The sequence below is a fragment of the Amblyomma maculatum genome, chromosome 4 (genome assembly GCF_055883805.1).
Source record: "Amblyomma maculatum isolate TAMU_Amacu chromosome 4, ASM5588380v1, whole genome shotgun sequence".
Lineage (NCBI taxonomy): Eukaryota > Metazoa > Arthropoda > Arachnida > Ixodida > Ixodidae > Amblyomma > Amblyomma maculatum.
In genome coordinates, this window is record NC_139347.1 from 11112890 (window position 1) to 11132322 (window position 19433).

Consider the following 19433-nt stretch of genomic DNA (forward strand, 5'->3'; position numbering starts at 1 on the left):
AGTGAAAACATTAGGAGTGCTCTTCGATGAGGCTAGATCCTGGAAATAACATATAAACGTTTTGGCAGGCAAGCTGCCGCAGGTCACCAGTCTTTTGTTCCCAGTTACAGACCTTCCTCTCAAAATCAAACTGTTGATTTAGAGTTCCTTGTTCCTTACCTACCTTAATTACTCCTGCCTCGTCTGGGGCACAATTTCTGATATTAATATTTATCGGATCTCTCATCTCGAGAAGGCTATCCGGGATGCCTGCAGTGCACCTTCTGATTCGTCTATACCGCTCCCCTGTTCAAGGATCTACAATTAATTTGTGATATGAATCACATATCTCAGGTCCTTGTTGGGTCTCCACAAATATATCTAGTAGGATCCACCCACCAGGCGTGAAAGGAACAGCGAGCCACCGGTATTCAGTTCAGCAGCCACGAAATCCTATCCGCGCGTGCTTGGCAGGCGTGCTGGGGCTGTCGTCTGCTGCGGCCGGACCACAATGGCACGCTCCAGTGTCCACCCTCTAGGGATGAAGACAGGGGCGAATGGTGAATGGCGAAAAGCGGATACTGTTGGCCGAATCATACGCGGCGAGGTCTGGCACGGTCGGGAGAGGACGCAGCTGCACACTTGTCAACGACGTCGGAGTCAAAGTGGGCAGGTTGAAGACGGTCAACGGAGATCGTGTACTGCCGGCCGTTGACGAGCAAAAGAAAGTGCTTATGAAAAGTGCTTTACTTTAGGGGCCTCGTGCACTATACGAGCGTCAGCAGTACTACCTTCTGCAATAGCCATCTCCAGCCGTGTAGTGTATCGCAGTAGCCGCCGCCCCTTGTCACGTTCATGCGAGCCACAAAACGGCGCTTTATACAAGGACGACAGGTTTCATGATTTGGTGTTCGTAGTCACCTGGTGCCCGGTGATAAAATTAGCATAACGCGGGACTACACGGGTTTTCTTGCATCTTTCTTCCATCCCCGAGATTGGCTTCAAGAAAGGAGGTTACCACGGCACTGAAGTCGTCGAGTTTGTTTGCCCGCCGGTAATTTCGCCAGTTATGAAGGCACAAGATTGGCAGGCTGTAAAGGGCTTCGTTATTAGTGCCACGCGACACTAATACTGGGAACACAATAAGTATGTTCGGCTATCGAAACCAAGCTTCGCTTTCCAAAGAAATACAGGAGTGAGAGAGAGAGAAATTGGCTCAAAGAGAAAACAGTGGGATTTCTGTGCCGGGGATATTGTCAACTCAATTCTTTGGTAGATATAAGACATGCTTACCGGATGCTCTAGCATCACTGCTACAAGACATTTACTGAAAATACCAGTTCTCAGATTCTGGACAGACGGATGCAGCAACTCTATTAAATTGAGATAAGCAGCGGTATTACAATCAGCTTTCATCAGAAACGTCTCGCTCGGCCGCAATGAGCTTACTGTTGATCGCAATCTTATCTTTATGCTGACATATGAGGCATTATCTTGCTGGCAGTAAATGCAAAATAGAATTGAGTCATTTTAAATTCGATATTTATGCAGGTTAACTTCCGTTTATGGCGCTGCTGCAGCTTTGTTCCCATACAATTTCCTAATGACGTATGCATGATGACGTACTTGATGACTGAATGGCATCGATATGGTGGTGGCGTGTGGCGCAGACCGTCTCACAAAGATTATTTTTACTGCCACAAACCATTGAAAATATGAGTGCAGAAGTACCACGAATGCGGCTTTCCACACAACGTGGAGCGTAAACGTCTTGTTTTGATCGGGCTCTTTTTATTTCTATGTTCAGTTCAGTTCAGTCGTTCAGTCGTGTCCGACTCTTCGTGACCCTATGGACCATATCACGCCACGATTTCCGGTCTCTATCTTCCTAACATCACACAACTTCATCTGCAGTGCCTCGAAGATGCCATCTAACCATCGCGTTCGCTGCCTACCCCTTCATCAAATCTTTCTCCAGCGACTCCTCTCTTCTCATCAGATGACCAAAGTAGCTGAGCTTTAACTTTAGAATTTGACCCTCCAATGAGCAGTCAGGGTTTATGGTTATTTCTATGTTAGATCTCGCAAAAAAAAAAAAAAAAAAGCTTTGTCGTTTTTCGGTTCGAATTTATACCGCTTAAATTTAAAAACCTGAACCTTTAATTCCTCCGTTTCTGTATGCCTAATTTCTTATATAAATGTGTTTTCACTTCATTACATGTGTTTGATCGTTCAGGATAAAACTATATGCAAAACAAGTTCCACTCTGCAAGCGGAGTTCACGTGCTGCTTATGTTTTTGGAGATGGTCTTTTAAACTGGACTTGAAGATTTTAGTCCGAGCAAGAAACGCGTGATCGCGTTCAGGCTTTCACAATACTCCAACAATACACACTTATTGCCCAACAAGAATTGTCATTCTTGATTTATATCTCTTTTTCTCTTCAGCTTCATGTTGCAGCATATCTAAAAGGCTTTGATCTACGCTGCGCCCACCTCTTTGTCAGCTCTATCGAAAGCAGGCAAGCGCACATGATCGCACTACGTGATCGCGTAAGGCAGACAGCGCTGACTCCGCTCTTGGAGCAGCCCTCATGCATACGCGCCATTTGTAGGCGCGTGCGATGCCCCGACGTTCAGCAAGTAAAGGCGCAGCTATTTCCACAGCGCGGTAAGGAAAAGAGACAAAAATAAAAAAAAGACTCAGAAGGAGGCCGAAGCAAGGGAATAGCTGCTGGCGTGCCGACGAATGCAAGTAGACAATTTGATGCCGCTTCGGAAATGCCAGGTGGCACGAACAGCCGAGAAGCGGTCGTTTTCCTTACTCTTTTCGATTTGGTATCTCTTCTTCCATTTTTCTTGCTTTGTTTTGTTCAGGTTGTACTTTCTCCGTCAAAAAAAAAAAAAAAAAAAAAGAAACATTCTCCTGGCCCGCTGAATCTTCCTCCTCATTTACATAACCGTATCAAGCGTTTGTGCACCTCTTATGAAGGCCGATCACGTTAAGTGACGCCGTGCCTGCAAGGCCCGTATCCCCGTCAGTCCCTGCCTGTAACGAGGAGAGTGCATTAGACAATGGACTGCTTTGTAACAGCCTATTTCCTTTTTCGGCATGTGCCCAGCGGAAAGTTAAGTCGCACTCTGGACATGTATAGTCAGTGCAGTGTTTATATTACAGCTTATGACTAGCAAGAAAAGAATAGCTTGTTGCAGCATTCAATTTAGTGTTGAGTATAGGCAGAAGAAAATATAGATAAGACAAAGAAGAAAACAAGTATGAGAGAATTACAGGCGAAAATATTTGATTATGCATGCGTATTGCTACATAGCAGTGGAAAGCATGTTTAAGAGAATAAAATATTCAGATAAAAACGGCGTAAATAGATTATGCGAACCAAAAGTGGAGGCTACTGCTATGACCGCTCGCCAACAAAACTAGGAAGCCAGGCTACAATGCGATTCTTATATTTTTTAAAGCTTATTTGCACTTGACAAGCGGTCTATTTCTGCTGGTGCGTATGCAGTCTTTTCTTTTAATACTGCTTGCGTATGGTTTTTCTCTTGCTCCTTTAAAGCCTGTTTTCTGACATAACATCTTCCCTGACTGGGTAGTTTTCGTCTCTCGACTTTTCCTTTTTCTCCCAAAGAAGGCTTTGGCACAATAACCTCTGTAGATAACTGTATGTTCATTTAGTTTTAATACTGTGACCGGATATCGAATAACAGAAAATCAGTTGTGGGTACCGGACTAATAATTCGTGAAAAACTATATTGTGCGCGTAACTAGAACAAAATGTAGGTGGCCGCTTTTCGGTGGAGGCGAAAAGCAAGGCGCCCGTGTGCTGTGCGTTGTCAGTGCACGTTAAAACACCCCAGGTGGTCGAAATTTCCGGAGTCCTCCACTACGGCGTCGCTCATAGCCTGAGTCGCTTTGGGACGTTAAAGCTCACAAACCACCACAAAATTTAGGAGTATAGAACAACTTAACATTCTGTCGTATAATTTGGCACCGTTGTGTAATTTTCTCGCCTGGGTAGTGCAACAAGGGGTTCCAGTTCGTTAAGTTACGTGCTGATGCGGTGCGGAAGCATCACTGAATGCAGCCTAAACGGAGCCACTCCAAAAGACAAGTGATCAATAATATTCCTGCCTTTAATCCCCTAAAAGAAAAGGAGGGAAGGAAAAGTATAATAAAAAGGATATGTTTATCGCTGTCTTGCACGTTCAAAAACAGAACACCAATCATCTGCGCAACGGAGACAATAAATTTGAATAGGATTTCACCCGGTCAGGCAGAATTTCTCTATTTTTCGCGCATGCACAGCAGAAGAAAATGTTGCGTGCTGAATAATCGCTAATCTGGGCATACCATGCAACTAGTTTTTTCCGTAATAGCTTTTAGATTTTGCCTTACGTTCTGCGCCCTGTTTTCTTACATAGACCATCTTAATTAATTTGAGCAAGTAGACATTTTTTGTTGTCACGCTGCGGCAATAGTAAGCGAAACTATTTCTATTTTTTTATTTATTTATTTGATACTGCCAACTGTCTTTTGGCAGTCCAGGTAAAAATGAGTACATGAAAAAGCACAGTTTGCACTACATGTGAAAATAAACTAGAATAAGTGTGAGTGACCGATAGCCAGATAATCATAAACGACAGAAGCACAACAATGCAGAATGCCCACAAAGGAAAGGAACTGCCAACACTAAGAATAGCTCATATCATTAAAAACATTTCACGGCAGCTATAATTGATTCAACTGAGGACAGGCTAAGAATTTTTTTGGGTAGAGCATTTTATTCTGATATAGTTCTTGGCCAGAATGAGAAGCAATAAGCTTTGTTTTTAGTTTGCGGCACCACAATAGGTTTACCGTTCTTGCCTCTTGCTTTCCTTGTTTTGTTAAAACTAAAGTACGTGTCGAGTGTCATTTTTGTTTGGTGATTATCCATGTTTAACAAAGTTTGTAAGCGATGTAGTTTTCGGCGGCATTCGAGTGTTGGGAGGACGGACCGTATTCTGAGATCAGAGACAGAGGCTTGTCTACTATAAGCATTATAAGTAAATCTAAGAGCCTTTGTTGTACGCTGTAGACGTATTTTATGTCGGTCTTTGTGTAGGCATACCATACACAATCCACCTACTCGCGAAGCGGTCTAGTGAGCGTCGAGTGGGCATTCACTTTAGTTACACTGATGCAACGTTTCAAGAGGTGTTTAAGCAGCCACAGTCTCTTTAACGACACCGAAATGACGTATTGAGCGTGTACACTACATGTCAGTTTCGGATCAGTTACTACGCCTAGATATTTGAATTTATCACGCTGTTTAATTTCTATAAATAATAAATTGGTTCACAGGAAGGGAAAGGCGCAGTAACTGTCACACTTGCTCTGTGGACACCCGAACCGCGCCGTAAGGGAAGGGAGGGAGGTGGGAATGAAAGTGGAAAGAGAGAAAGAGGAGCCGTAGTGGAGGGCTACGGAGTAATTTCGACCACCTGGGGATCTTTAACGTGCGCTGACATCGCACAGCACACGGACGCCACTTCGTTTCGCCTCCATCGAAACGCAGCCGCCGAGGCCGGGATTCGATCCCGGGAACTCCGGCACAGTAGTCGGGCGTCTTACCACTGCACCACCCCGGCGGGGCCTGTTTCATTTCTGCATTTTGTATTCTATTGGTACAACTAATGGCATTTTCGTCCATGTAATCAACATTTGCGTGCATTTGGATGCATTTAAATTCATTCGCCAAAAACGACACCATATGTTAAGTTCTGTAAGTTAATCCTATATAGCAGCCTGGTCGTGGTTTATCATGGAATGTTATGATAAACAATGGAATAATCTGCGTTGAAACGACACCATACCGGAGAATCAAAGCTCAAATCATAAAAAAATAGAGGGTCTCTTAGATGTCACTTAAGAGGAGAATAACGAAAACCTACCCTTCCTATCCTATAATTTGGTTCCCATCGTTAGCCTCTGGTCGGCATTTCGTTGCAGTGCTATATAGGTATAATTATAATTGCTTTACAGGAAATGAAAGGCGCAGTATCTGTCCCACTTTCTTCAGCTGGACAGTACACAATCGCTCCTGTCGTGTGGCGTTCCATGGCGCGCGTTCAAGTGTGGCATTGAAGATGGCAGAGACGCATCCCGCCTCGGCCAATCAGAACGCCACAAAAGCGGGACACACTTTGTCCACGACTGTATGAGTAATTAAAGGCTCTCGCCTTGATAAATAATAATGGTTAAAAATCTTTTGACTGAGCTTTTTTTAATCGAAGGCATTTGGAATGAAAAACATAGGCGATCTTGGCCACAGAAACGGCATGCGGGTTGCTGTTTGCCTCACTGCATTTAAATGTCAGGCTAAATGTCAGGCTATATGTTGGCTCTTCTTTAGTGAAACCTGGCCGCGCGCACGAAAGCGATGGGGTGCTGGGCGTTGCACGATTCAATTTAGCTGCTCTGTCATGACGTTTCGCTTATGAAATGGTTCAACCAGTTGAAGCTAGGCATTTTGCTTTGCGCTTTTTGCGCTCTTGAGTCTGGGTGACTTCAACCGGTTACAGTGTTTTGGAGGCCTCAAAGTGGAAATGTAAGAAAACTAGACTTCTGTAAGAGTTTATATTGCCGATCTCCTTGCTGGCTGATCAGACGTGGTGCCGGCAATGAAACAAAACAGTCCAAAGTTATAACAGTGCTCTTGAAGGAAGCCTGAGGTGGTAGATATTTAAACTTTGATAGATCCTGTCGACACTTTCTGCTTCTCTGTGTAGTCTTTGCTTCGGCTTCTTTGATCAGCGGTTTTCGTTTCATCTTAGTGCAGTGGCAACAGCACAGCACTAGGGTGTTCTCCACAGCGTTTTTCGAAATGAAAAAAAAAAAAAATGCTGAATTTAGAGTGCAGAGCTGGGAGGTCACTTCCTGAAAGAAGAGTTGGAGTCTTCCCTGCTCTCTAATTACCGTCCAGCAGGAACCGATCGCGCCTCGCCGAGCCGTCTTTCAATAATGTCGTTGTATCTCAGAAGGAGAGAAGATATCTGCATTCATGACAAGAACCACCAGAGCAGAGAATGAAGCTTGCAAAGAATAAAGAGCACATCTAGAGTATAAAGGATGGGGACTTGAAGCAAACCACTCTCGTTTTCGTCCGAGTCCTGAGATGCTGGCCGTAATAAGCTCCATTGTGACGACGTCAGTGCCCGCCAGAAATGCAGGCACCCATCTTGAATAGAGCCGCCTATGTCAGCAACTTCGCATCTTCTCTTACCGTCGGACATGTTATTTTTCTTTTCGCTTCTCCTTGTCATGCATGGAGCTGGACGGCTAATCGTTATGCACTGGGCAGCATTGACCAAGACGAGGGACTAAGTCCATCGTACAGGCAGTGAGAACAGTTCTGTCGTTATCTGTACTTATAAAAATTGACGTGTTTTTATTTATCTGGGTTTTCAGAGCTCATCTTCAACTAGTCCTGTCCTTCTATCCTGCCTTATTGACTCACAATGTGCCTATGAATACACAGTACTGTACTTGACTTAACCTTCGCATTTGCTCAGAGGGGTTAATTATACTAGAGGCGATGAAGAAACCTTGCGAAAGTAATATGTTTCATTTCTTCCAAATACGGAGGAAGTTACGTTCCCTAAGTATCCACAATCGCCGTTGTAAATATTGAAAATGGCTTCTGGAAAGTGCTTCATCCGCTAGCATGGTACTTAAAATATGGCCCTACTTAATCAAGGAACGGAGAGCTTCACAGTGTTAATATAATGTCCGTCGCTTTCCGAAATTTGGAATCTGAAGCTGTAGGCGGTTGAACGATCTTCGTGACGATCATGAAAACTTTATACGAGTGACGATGACTGTACATATTTGCATTGCTGCTTCTGCCACGAGGCGGGCTGATGAATAATAAAGTTGCCGTCTGCAACTTTTTTCTCAACAGAAAAACTGTATATAGTACTGAAATCATTCACATAATCATTCAAATTTTTGAAGCGAAAAGCTTCACTAGCAAAAAGCTTCGCGTATGCCGTACGCTGCGACCGAGTGACGTCACAGGCAAGGCCAGCTGCGCAACTCCCTCACCAAACACTACCGGTGTTGTCTGGCAACGCTTAAGAGTTGTGCGACTCCTCCTCATTAAAAAAAAATTAGTCCCCATCCGGGAATCAAACGTCAATCCCTTGGATCCCCAGCCGAGCGCTTTACCGCTGTGCCACGCCCCGGATTTTGTCTTTTTTTTTTTTCAGCATGGTATTTATTACATGCATTTACATTGAGAAGAGAGCTATATACATTATTTACAAAGTAATCAGCCTGTAGCCGTGCAAATTAAATTGAACTATACAACACCACACAACTAAAATACGTCTTAACACAACACTAAACAATCGCTAAGAAAACACGTTAATACAAAACACCAGCATTTATATACAGCAGCACATAACTAAAGCAAATTTTAACACAATCGCACTAAAACGGCAGCAAAGAAAACAACACATCAATAATGGGAGAAAGTCCGGATGATAGTTGCTATCTTCGTACGTGTCACTCGGCTGGTGCACCATCTGGCTGAAATGAGAACTAGGGGAAACTAGAGGCTCAGCATTCTGGTCCAACAGCCGCGTTTTCCACAGGCTGGGCAGTCCCAGGAGCAAAATCATGTCAAATGGTTATTGGTCATGTTGGGTGGCCATTAAGTACTGCACACTGTAAGCATTCAATACAAAGTCTTTCTGCAGTGTTCTTTGTACAACGCCAAAATAATATCGATCTTTACAGGCAATAAAACAGTGTTCGATGGTTTCAGGTGTGTCACATAGCCGACAATTAAAAGAAGAAACAAAAATATTTTTTTGTGAAGCCACACTTTCACAGGTAGAGTTTTGGCATGAAGTTTGAAGAAAAACGTCTCAGTACAAGGTGAAATCGGCATTTTACGTACTCTTCTCAACACATCACGCCCCAGACAATTTGAATAGAGAGAACTATATAATGGAGGCGGGAGCAGAATAGATATCAATTTCATATCAACAGCATATGTATAAATGTTTCCTTGAAACAGAGAATACGTACTCATAAGGAAAGCGAACTGCCAGAAAACGCATTGAGTCATAAATTTCCTCCATAAAACGAAATAATTAGGGTCGATTGGTAAAATTGGAGGAGACCACTAAGTTGGGAAGAAGGTTAACAAAGTTAGTTTGCAGGGATTCTCTGATAATTGGATGGATGCTATTACGGAAGAAAAAGAAACGATAAACTAACTCTCTGACATAGAGATGTATTAAACCTAGACCGCCAGCAGAAACAGGCCTGAATAGGTTATCGCGCCGCATCGGCTAAAAACCGGAGGACCATATGAATGTCGCAAACGTTCGGTGAAATCTTTGAATGTAGTGCCTCGCGCAATGAAGTACTTGCAAAACATAATCAAGTTTTGTCACCAGAAACATGTAGGCCTGCACTCGACCGAAAATTGATAGACGGTGTGGAACAAAGGTCTGAGCGTAGCTTTGAAGGGCCGGGACCCGCTCTCTCCAGTAGTGCCCACTAGACTTGAATGCCGGAAGGGAAACTCCTATAGGTATTTAGGGGGGACACGAGACCATTCAATTCCAGCATAATGAGTCGGCATTGATTCCTATGGATCAAACCACAGACCCAAAGTTTTAGAGCTATTTATTTGAGCTTCAGAGACAATGCCAAACTGCTCAATAGTGGTTATAGTATTGTCGATACTGGGTTTATCAATGTGGAAGAACGCCAAATCATCGGCGTAGGCGAGCACTTTGACATCATTAGTGAAGGCAACATGACCATGGATATTATTGTTTCGCTGTACACACAAACAAAGTGGATCTAGGAAGAGGGCAAATAGTAGTGGTGACATAGGGCAGCCCTGCTTTACGGATAATCGAATTAGCACAGGCTCTGAGAGGTGACCATTAACAATCAAGCGGGTGAAACAGTGTCATAACAAAGTTGCACAGCTTCAAGTATGGTTGATCCAACATTGGCGTGCCCGAGAAGAGAAAACAGAAACGAATGCCGGACACTATCAAATGCTTTCGCAAGGTGAATCTGAAGTAGAGCAAGCTGTTCATAAGAGCCAGAGCAAGGTTCGAGAATTGTGCATGCAATATGTATGTTACTTCGTATGGAGCGGCCCATTAAACCACATGTCTGATGAGGGCCAATGAGAACCACCATCGCGTGTTGTAGACGACTTGATATAAATTTCGCGAAAATTTTTCTAGTCCACATTTGCCAACGTGATTGGTCTGTAGCCATGCACTGAACGCAATTTTTTTTTTATCTATGCTCTTGCTCTTTAGATTTGAGACTGTGTGGCTCCTAGTAAACGATTTAGGAAGGACTCCTATATCTAAACTTAAAGTGAACACCTGAAGTAGGACAGGGCTCAGGAAAGATTTAAAAGCTTTGTAAAACTCGCCTGAGATACCATCGGGGTCAGGTGTCTTGAATAGAGGTAATTGGTCAATTGCTTGCTCTATTTCTTCAACGTGAATGCTTCATTGATAACAGCACACTCCAAATCTGGTAAAGGAGTTGTAAGAGCTGTGAAGTTAGTTAGTAGGTCCGAATTAGGAGTAGCAGGAACGTCACTGAAGATGGCTTTGTAATAGCTCACAAACACAGAGATCACTTTACAGGTTTTGGTTACTAGGATACCATTGGACATCATTTCCGGTATCAGCTTGGGAGTAACCTGGCGATGTTCGTCAAGTAGAGATTGTCGTGTAGGAGTTTCGCTGTGCAAATCATGATTCGTGCGAGATCGAACTCGGCCACCCCTTATCTTTCCGCTTCCTGTTTTTGTAAGTCGCACTTTATACTAGCAATTTCATCTAAATGTAATCCTGGTGTCTCACATTGCAATTCGTAGAGCTTATACAAACCTTTATGCAGTGCCCGTTCTTGAAACTTCCTGTAAAAAGATCTAACCGACCCAAATTCAATAGCTATCGCTCGCACTTCTTGTTTGAACAGCTCCCAAGTAGCAAACAAGGATAGGGCACCTGTAAAACGTAACTGCAATTCTGAGCGTATTCGAACGGCAAATTCCTGATAATTTAAAAGCGCAGAATTTACCTTTCAAAGCTCCCACTTTGGCCATATTTTGAGCTGTAAGTTCTTCCGAGCCGAGCAGCCACCATAAAATGGTTTGAAAATGAAACCGGTACAGTTTTAATCAACAAATCATGAGAACCAAGCCAGGAATAAACATAAAGCCTGTCTAAGCGCGCGTGGGACCTCCTCTGGATACGCGTGAATAGTGTAGTTGCAAGACATGAGGCTTCTGTATCAATGAGTCCTGCGTCATCCGTAACATGCAACAACACTTCACCACTTCCGTCTCTCTGGGCACTAGGCACTGGACGATCATTCAGGTGACATACACAATTGAAGTCTCCCATTAGCACAGCATTCCTACCACGATCTAGAAAGGTAGCTATGCCTTCAAACACATCAATACGCTCAGCTGTACTATTAGACGCATATATATTGATCAGTCGCCATGGCTTCCTGTGGAGCAAAAAATCACAGCTTATTGCCGCCCTTCAGAGTCGGTATAGTAAGATAACTCAGAATAAGGGACTGTCTTTCGCAAAAACAAGAAGCAAGCCGCCGACACATCAACAGCATGCGTTACAAGAACGTTGTAATCAGACAAAAATGGCCCTAGTGCCCTCTCTGTCTCCTGCTCACTTTCAATCTCCGTTTCCTGAACGGCGACAAAATCAAACCGCCTGCTGTTGAAACGTCGGCGAAGCTGCACCTACTTCTAGCGAGACCCAAAGCCTCGAAAATTCAGCGTTGCAAACACCAGCTCTTCAGAGGTCGCCATGCTGACAACACAAAAATTAACTAGATTTGCATTTGCCTGTCAGGAGACGACGATGTCGCCTCCAGACAGCCTCCACGACTACGGGAACGCGAACGCTGACTCTTCTCTTTTTGTTTTGACATGCGCCGAGGTCGGCGATGCTTCACGTCTATCGGATCACCATCGTCACTTGAGTCAGATGCGCAATGCGCTAGGCGTTTTCGAAGAGGCTCTTCAACAGAAGGGACGACCTCAGTTGCAGGGAGAGTGGCCTGACCAGCAAGCTGCTCCTCAGCGTTGACCTCAGGAAATGGAATAATGGGAGCAGCCCCATTGGGTGGTAGGTTTCACGTAAAATAGAAAACCGTGTGTAAGGCCGATTCATGGAAAGGTGAAGTTGTTGTCAAATGAAGCCTTTAGGTAAAGAAGTGTCTGCGATGCAACATAGAGACCTCGAAGTGACTTTATGCATGACACAATTTTATTGTATGTAGGAAAGCAACATGAAACAAATTCTTGATGAATTTAAGACCCCTCATGAGCGATAAGGCGAAAGTTTTGAAGCTAATCCTACTGTAGTGTTTATTCCAACAACCCTGCCGATCACACACGGGCCTAAAGCTGTTATTCTTAGACACCTCTCATATTGTGGCCATGTTTGTTTATTGATCTTTCTTTCCCTCAAGTACATGTATTTCTCATTCTCATGTATTTCGTTGCTTCGTAGACATGTTGGTCAGGTTACAGTTTTTTCATTACATAGGGACTTCACAAGTGATGTGTTTTGGATGGACATGTCTTACTGCTCATGTGTGGTGGTTGGTTGTTAGTGTGTGACTATGTGACAATGTGGTGGACTTTGTGACTGTCCAGCTTAGATGATGGTTGTGATACACTCGAACGATTGTGGTATTAGCTGCTGGGCAAAGAAGAGGTGTGTGGAGATGTACGTGAGTGTAGAATTGGTGACTGTCGTGCTTGGACGATGTTTATGTTCTGCAGGAAAGAAAGTGCTACTATCTCCTTGGCAAAGAAGAGGATGATGAGAAGATGTACCTAGGTGTAGAAGAAGAGGAGTAGTGAAGAGGAAGTGTGTGTTCAGATCCATATTACTATTAGTAGTGTGCGCGTGTGTCGTGTCTCTTCGCATGTGATTGTGTTCGTTGCGCCACATTTCTGGGTATTATGCAGCACCAACTTGCCCCTCAAGCTGTTCTTTTGAGATACAGTGACATCAGGATGAACCGGAATATCGCACGTTAATATATTAAGAAGGAGTGGTGAGACCACAGATCCCTGGGGCACCTCTCTTGTCTGTGCATAGGTATCTGAGATTAATGAGCCATCAGTGCAGAAGAATTCTCGTCCTTTCAAAAATTGCCTGATCCACGCATAAATGTAGAACGGAGGACGTAACAGTGACAACTTGTTTAGCAGAATGAAATGTTCAATGCTGTCATAGGCTTTAGCAATATCGAGCGTAACTAGCGCTGATACCTCCTTGCTGCACATTGCAAGGCGATTCCTGCTTTCTAAATCTACATGTACAGACTATATTGAGGATTCATTGCGGAAACCAATCTGGGAAGAACTCAAAGCATTAACCTCTAAAATATGCTTTGAGAGGAATTTTACTAGACTCGAAGTCAAAGCTATCGGGCGAATGTTTTCAACACGAAATCCTTTACCAGGGTCTTTCAAGAGCAATATTATTTGGCCACTTTCCAGACGTGCGGCAGCCATGCAGATTCTAATGATTCGTTGACCAGATCCAGGAGATCCTGAGTGAATTCATTTGCTAAAATTTAGAGCATACCTACCGTAACCTCGTCCCAACCTGGAGCCGAGTTTTGCATTGAAGAAATCACAAATAGGAGTTCTGACCTTTCAACCTCAACATACTCTGAGCAGGAAATGGGGAGCGTGCAAGGCAACTCTGCACTGCTCCTGGAAACCTAATGCTAGCCCTTGTGCAATTTGTTCCAACTCATCCTTTGCCTCCTCTGCAGACAACACTACTGAACTTAATGAGTGAGAAATGTGTGAGTTCCTATTTCGTTCTATGAAACGATACAAAGCCTTCCTGTGCTTAGGGTTTGACAAATAAGTATTTAAATTTTCGTTGTACTCGTCTTTTGCCTGCGCTATGGCCCTTTTAAATGACACCGAAAAGAGTTTGTAGTTTATCCAGTTTACTGGGCTCTGGTTATAAGAAAGGCTTTTCCATGCTGCTTTCCTACGCCGGAAGGCTTTCTCACACGCATCATTCCACCATGGGGATGGCGACTCATTGTTTACTGCAGACCGCACAGTGAACTAGGAATCTACAGTAGCATTCGCAATTGAGAAAAATGCCTGTTTTGCTTTGTCGGTCCTACATGAACAAAGGGTTGATTTGAGGGAGGAGCGTAACGACGCTGCATATTTGGCGTTGTTTCCTAGATTACGGTCAAAATTGCTATCTCGAGTTGGGTTCATCATGATGGTAAATGCTATTAGAAAGTGGTCACTAGATGTACCACTGTCTACTGTTGACCATCCTCCTATACCTATTTCACCTGCTGCCAGGGATAAATGGATGACAGATCGCGAATTTCCACGAATGAAGGTTATAGCCCAAAAATTTCAGCAGCGCACAGCATTGCATTCTTCTTCTTCTTCGTCCGTCTTCTTCTCCGTCTTCTTTTTCCATGGTGCCACTTTAACACAGTGCCAGGTGGTTGTGTAAACTTTATTGGCTATAAAAAATGCAGGAGGGGGGCAGAGCTCTTCTGGTGGCCTATGGCAGGGGCCCGCGGAACGGGTCATCTTTTACTGATGATGTGCCAGACCCTGGAGACCACCCTCTTAGTTGCACTGGTGATCGTGAGTCGCTGATCTTGTATTGATAAGCTCGACATGAGTTGTTCCCAGTAAGCGAGTGCCGCCTCTGGGGAGGGAGGATGTAGGTATGTTGATTGGTGAGTAGTACATGAAGGAAATCGGCCGGCTTACCACATAGTCGGCGGGAGGCGGAGAAAACGTCGCGGAAGCATCTGTGCATGACTATTGGGTATGGGAGTGTACGAGTTTGTAGCCGTTGCCAGAAAATTGATTGCATTTTGAATGCGATGGGCGAGGAGGTGCCTATATTTGTCTATTGAAGCGATAGTATTCAAGAATGTCTCTGAAGTTTAGCAGACGCTCCCCATCGACGGAGGCGACGGGGTGCTCACCCACCCGGAGGGTAAGATCTCGGGCGAGGGCGTGTACCTCTTCGCTTCCGGGTAGTCTCGCATGGGCTGGCGGCCAGATAAGCTTTACGTTTCTGATTGGGGTCCAGCGCCTGAGTATGGCGCTGGCTTACCGAGAGACGCCGACGGCTTGAAAACCTACCGCACTGTATCGTTCGCTACAAAACTTTAGTATCGGTAGAAGATGGAATTTCACGGGAATTGTTTGGACTGTGTCATAATTTCCTAGAATGTCTTCCGCTCTTACTTTTTGTACCGAACGCTACACTGCGCTAGGTTTTCAAGCCGTCGGCGTGGCACCGTGTAAGACGACAAAGAAGACAAAGAAAAAGAAGAAAATGAAAATGTGCGCAATGTACGCGGCAAAATGTACGAGCACCAACTCTCTCCTGTATGCATAGCCCCAGGCCGCGCCAGTTCAGTTGGGGACCAAGATGGTGCAGTTAGCTGAAATGGCAACACTGGTTTTGAGGGGGCGGCGGCAAGTGGCCCTTCAATGGCTGGTACCAGCCTAAGCTATGCGCCGTGGCGCAACATGTAGGCTCCCTACAGGAGGGCGTGTGGTGCACTGTCGTCAGCTAGGAAGTCCCAGCGCCTCAACGAGTGTACGCCATCACTGACAAGTTTAACTGCTCACCTCGAATACGGCACAGAAGAAGCACTGTGCGATCGGCAGTGTTGTGGGAATAAACACTACAGCAGGATTAGCTTCAAACCGTTCGCCTTATCGCTCACAAGGGGTCTTAAATTCATGAAGAATTTATTTCATGTTGCTTTTCTACATACAATAATATTGTGTCATGCATCAGGTCACTGCGAGGTCCCGATGTTGCATCGCAGGCGCTTCTTTACCTAAAGACTTCATTTGACAACAAACTTCACCTTCCCATGAATCGACCCTACACACGGTTTTCTATTTTACGTAAAACCTACCGTTCTTTATATTATTCTAAATTTCTTGCTTCTATTTATTAATCCAGATCTCCTTCGTTTTCAAGAAGCGGAGGTGCGAGTATCGCTTTATACACTTGTCTACAAGGCGCTGGAGAGGTAATCTCAGCAGTCTGTTGATGTCATTTCCAGCTCACTCGATTCTCAGGACAGCACTCAACTGACGTGTCCTTTGATTTGGATAATTGCTGACTTCTCATTGCTCACACAGCTACGCCTAGTGGGAAACCGAGTTTCAAACGTTGTCAATGTGCACTCTGTGCTTTTCGAGCGCTCAGGAAAATCACCTCGATGAGAACTGCACATCTGTGCCTTGCCGTTGCGATTGAGCAGTCGTAGCCCAAAGAGAATAAGCACGCGTCCTTTCTCAGCCATGTTTACGCACTTTCTGTTTCTCCACATATTTCTTTCTCTCCATCGAGCTCTCGGCTTTCTATGGCATCACGGGGTTCTTTTAGTCGTTGAGCAACGATAGCAGATAATTGCAACGTGTAGTTCCAACCGGAAATGAAATCTCTACTCTTGCCTTCATGCTCCATTTGATGTTTTGCTGTTGGAACCATACGCGCGACACCTTTTCAGTTTAGTTTGTTCCTTCGCGTCTCGGAAACACTCCGCTGCCAATCACATTTGATTCCAACGGAGGGCTCTTGGGGAAGGAGGTCTCCTGAAACAAACATGAACACTTGTTCTCTACCATCGCTTTTCTTGTGCATTTGTAAGTCAACTGTCGGCAGTCTCCATTTTATTACGATATTTGTCATCTCATATTGACGGTTATTTTCAGAATAACCCGAAATAACGTTTATTAGTAATCAATATTTCGCCTGTCTCCGGCATATGTTGGTCTTTGAATACTTTTCATAGGGTCATTTTAAATTTGTTAGGCTGTATCTACCGACAGCTATCTGGGATAAATGAACTGTTCGTAGTCGTTTGCGGCGCTTGCCGAAATTCCCGAGCGCAAACGGTGCTGGCCAGTGCCTGTGAAATGCAAACTAGCTGAGCTTTCTTTATGCTGCCTTCTCTCAGTTCTTAGAACTCACTTTGTATCCTCTTACGGAGTAACGAGAATGTGCTGCAATCTGTGATGGTAAGAAGCGTCGCCAAAATGAGAGCAAAGTCCGTTAGCTCTGGAGATATGGCCTTTTGTATCCGTGAAGCTGCGCAGACATCACCGCATGACATGTCACATGCAGCAAAATGTGTGGACGCAATACTCATAGAACCCAACGGAACAAAATAAATATTCTAGTACAAAGTTTGGGAGAATGTCCCAAGATGGAGTAGTTTGTGAGAAAGTAGTGATTACTTATTAGGTGAATCCCAGTTGAAAATCACTCGTTATTAGGAAATAATTTCCATGGACAACTTCACATCATCATTCGTTCGTGATTGTGCCTTTCGGCACATACTTCTAACCTCATAGTGTAGAGAGGAGCTTTGCGCTTGTTTACCAAAGCCAGTGCCTGGATGCATAAACAAAATAATTCACACATTTATAACCTGTTGGGCAGTTTCAGGAAACGTCATATCAAATCAAAATCAAGGAGAGTGAACGGGCACGGCCACTCTACCAGTTTCCACACAATTGCATACCAGTGTGTATATCTCAAAACTCAGGTCAATGAATCGCGGTGATATTGAAATACTCGGCATTTAGGAACGTGCCACAAAACGTGTTCTCAACTAAAGAAGAACGGAATCTTAAAATGAGCTCACGTGGAAGACTGTCAGGGCAAGACACGTTGGAAACATCGCAAGCCTCAAACAAAATTAAAGAGCGTGCCAACCACATTAAGTCTAAACTCCCATTTTAGGCCTTCTTTTCCAACACAGCAACAAATGATGTTCAGCGAGAAGAGAGAGGAGTCTCAATGCTTGAGCAAGTACTGTTCCTTCAAACCTAACGAAAATAACTATTAAAGGCTAAACGCCTAAAGAAATTTTCGAAGCCGGCAGACAGTGGTGATTCGAAACACCATTTCAGCATTCTCAACAAGGGCATAGCTCGTGGCAACCGGAAAAACGCACGTGGTTAGGCTTTGACTGGAGAAAGGCGGGAGTTGGGGGGGGGGGGGGGGGGGGGCTTTCCTGACACCCACCGACGCCCAGCATTCCTGGTATACGTCAGGGGAAGCTTCAACGTGTCTTGCTTAAGACGAAGCATTAGTGGAGGACACACAAGCTGCTCTTCTCCTCCGTTTGAGTGGGCAAGTGAGAAAAATACATGATCAGGCGCGGGCAAGCATACCTCTTCCTATTTGCTTCTCCTTAGCGGGCCATTACGGACCGACTTTATTGTTTCGGAGGTGGCGGAGCAGATCGATGCACGAGCAGCGGAAGCTGCGAACCATGTGCACAGCAACTGAAGCTTTTGCTAGGTGGCCAAGCTGGAGGCGGGAGGTAGGAAGGACAAGCTACTTCCTGTCGAGCGACGTCGTTCGCGAGGTAGTAAATGTTACCCATAAACAATCGAGACGACTTTTTGTCTCGCGACAACGGTATACTGCCCGATTGTTTTGTGGTTAGTGCTTTTTCCTGTCCCATAAAGAAGCAGCCGCCGTTGCACCTCTGACACGTAGCAGCCTGGCGGAGTTACGACAACTGAGACTTAAACTGATGTGCTTTCTTTTCTTTGTTCTTGCGCTCAGGTGTCCCTTTTTTAAGACGGGGCTTTCGGGTGAGTTTCTCACTTTCTGACAAGCAGCGAGAATGACATTGTATGCGTACAGCGATTTGAACGCTAACTCTGCATCATAAATCTCTGCTCTTTCTCGACATCGCGAATCACGCTTAGGACTACGCGCAGTGTCAGAGTTCCCTCACATATTTCACAGCAAGACTTCCTGCATGTATGGGAGAGAGCACCAACCTCACTACTGTTCACCGGTGTGAGCTTCCCTTCCTTGATGGCCCCGCCGCGTTGGTGCAGTAATTAGGGAGCTTGACTTCTGTGCCCAAGAATGCGGGATCGAATCCCGGCCGCGGTGGCCGCTTTTCAATGGAGGCGAAAAGCAAGGGGCCTGTGTGCTATGAGATGTCAGTGCACGTGAAAAAATTCAGGTGGCCGACATTTCCGGAGCCCTCTACTACGACTTCCCTCGTAGCCCGAGTTGCTTTGGGACTTTAAACCTCATAAACCAAACCACAAAGCAATAGTTGTTCCACACGCCTAGGCAAAAAAAAAAAAAAAAAAAAAACTGTAAATAATTTAGGTAAAAAGTACATCAAATTGCTTTTTTGGTTCTATGTGTAGGACAAATGTGACCTTTGTGATTAGCCTCTTAGCGTACTTTGATGCAATACCATGGATACTGCTCAGTAGACGCTCGCACTACAGGGTAGTCTGCATAATCAGGAACAGATGACGAAATACCGAAGCGCTTACTAACTGCTGA

At 44.7% G+C, this 19433-nt stretch overlaps 1 pseudogene; it reads right to left on the bottom strand.

Annotated features, from left to right (window-relative positions):
• Positions 1–432: 432 nt before the first annotated feature.
• On the bottom strand, positions 433–9889 carry LOC146190300 (uncharacterized; annotated as a pseudogene).
• Between the last annotated feature and the right edge of the window lie 9544 nt (positions 9890–19433).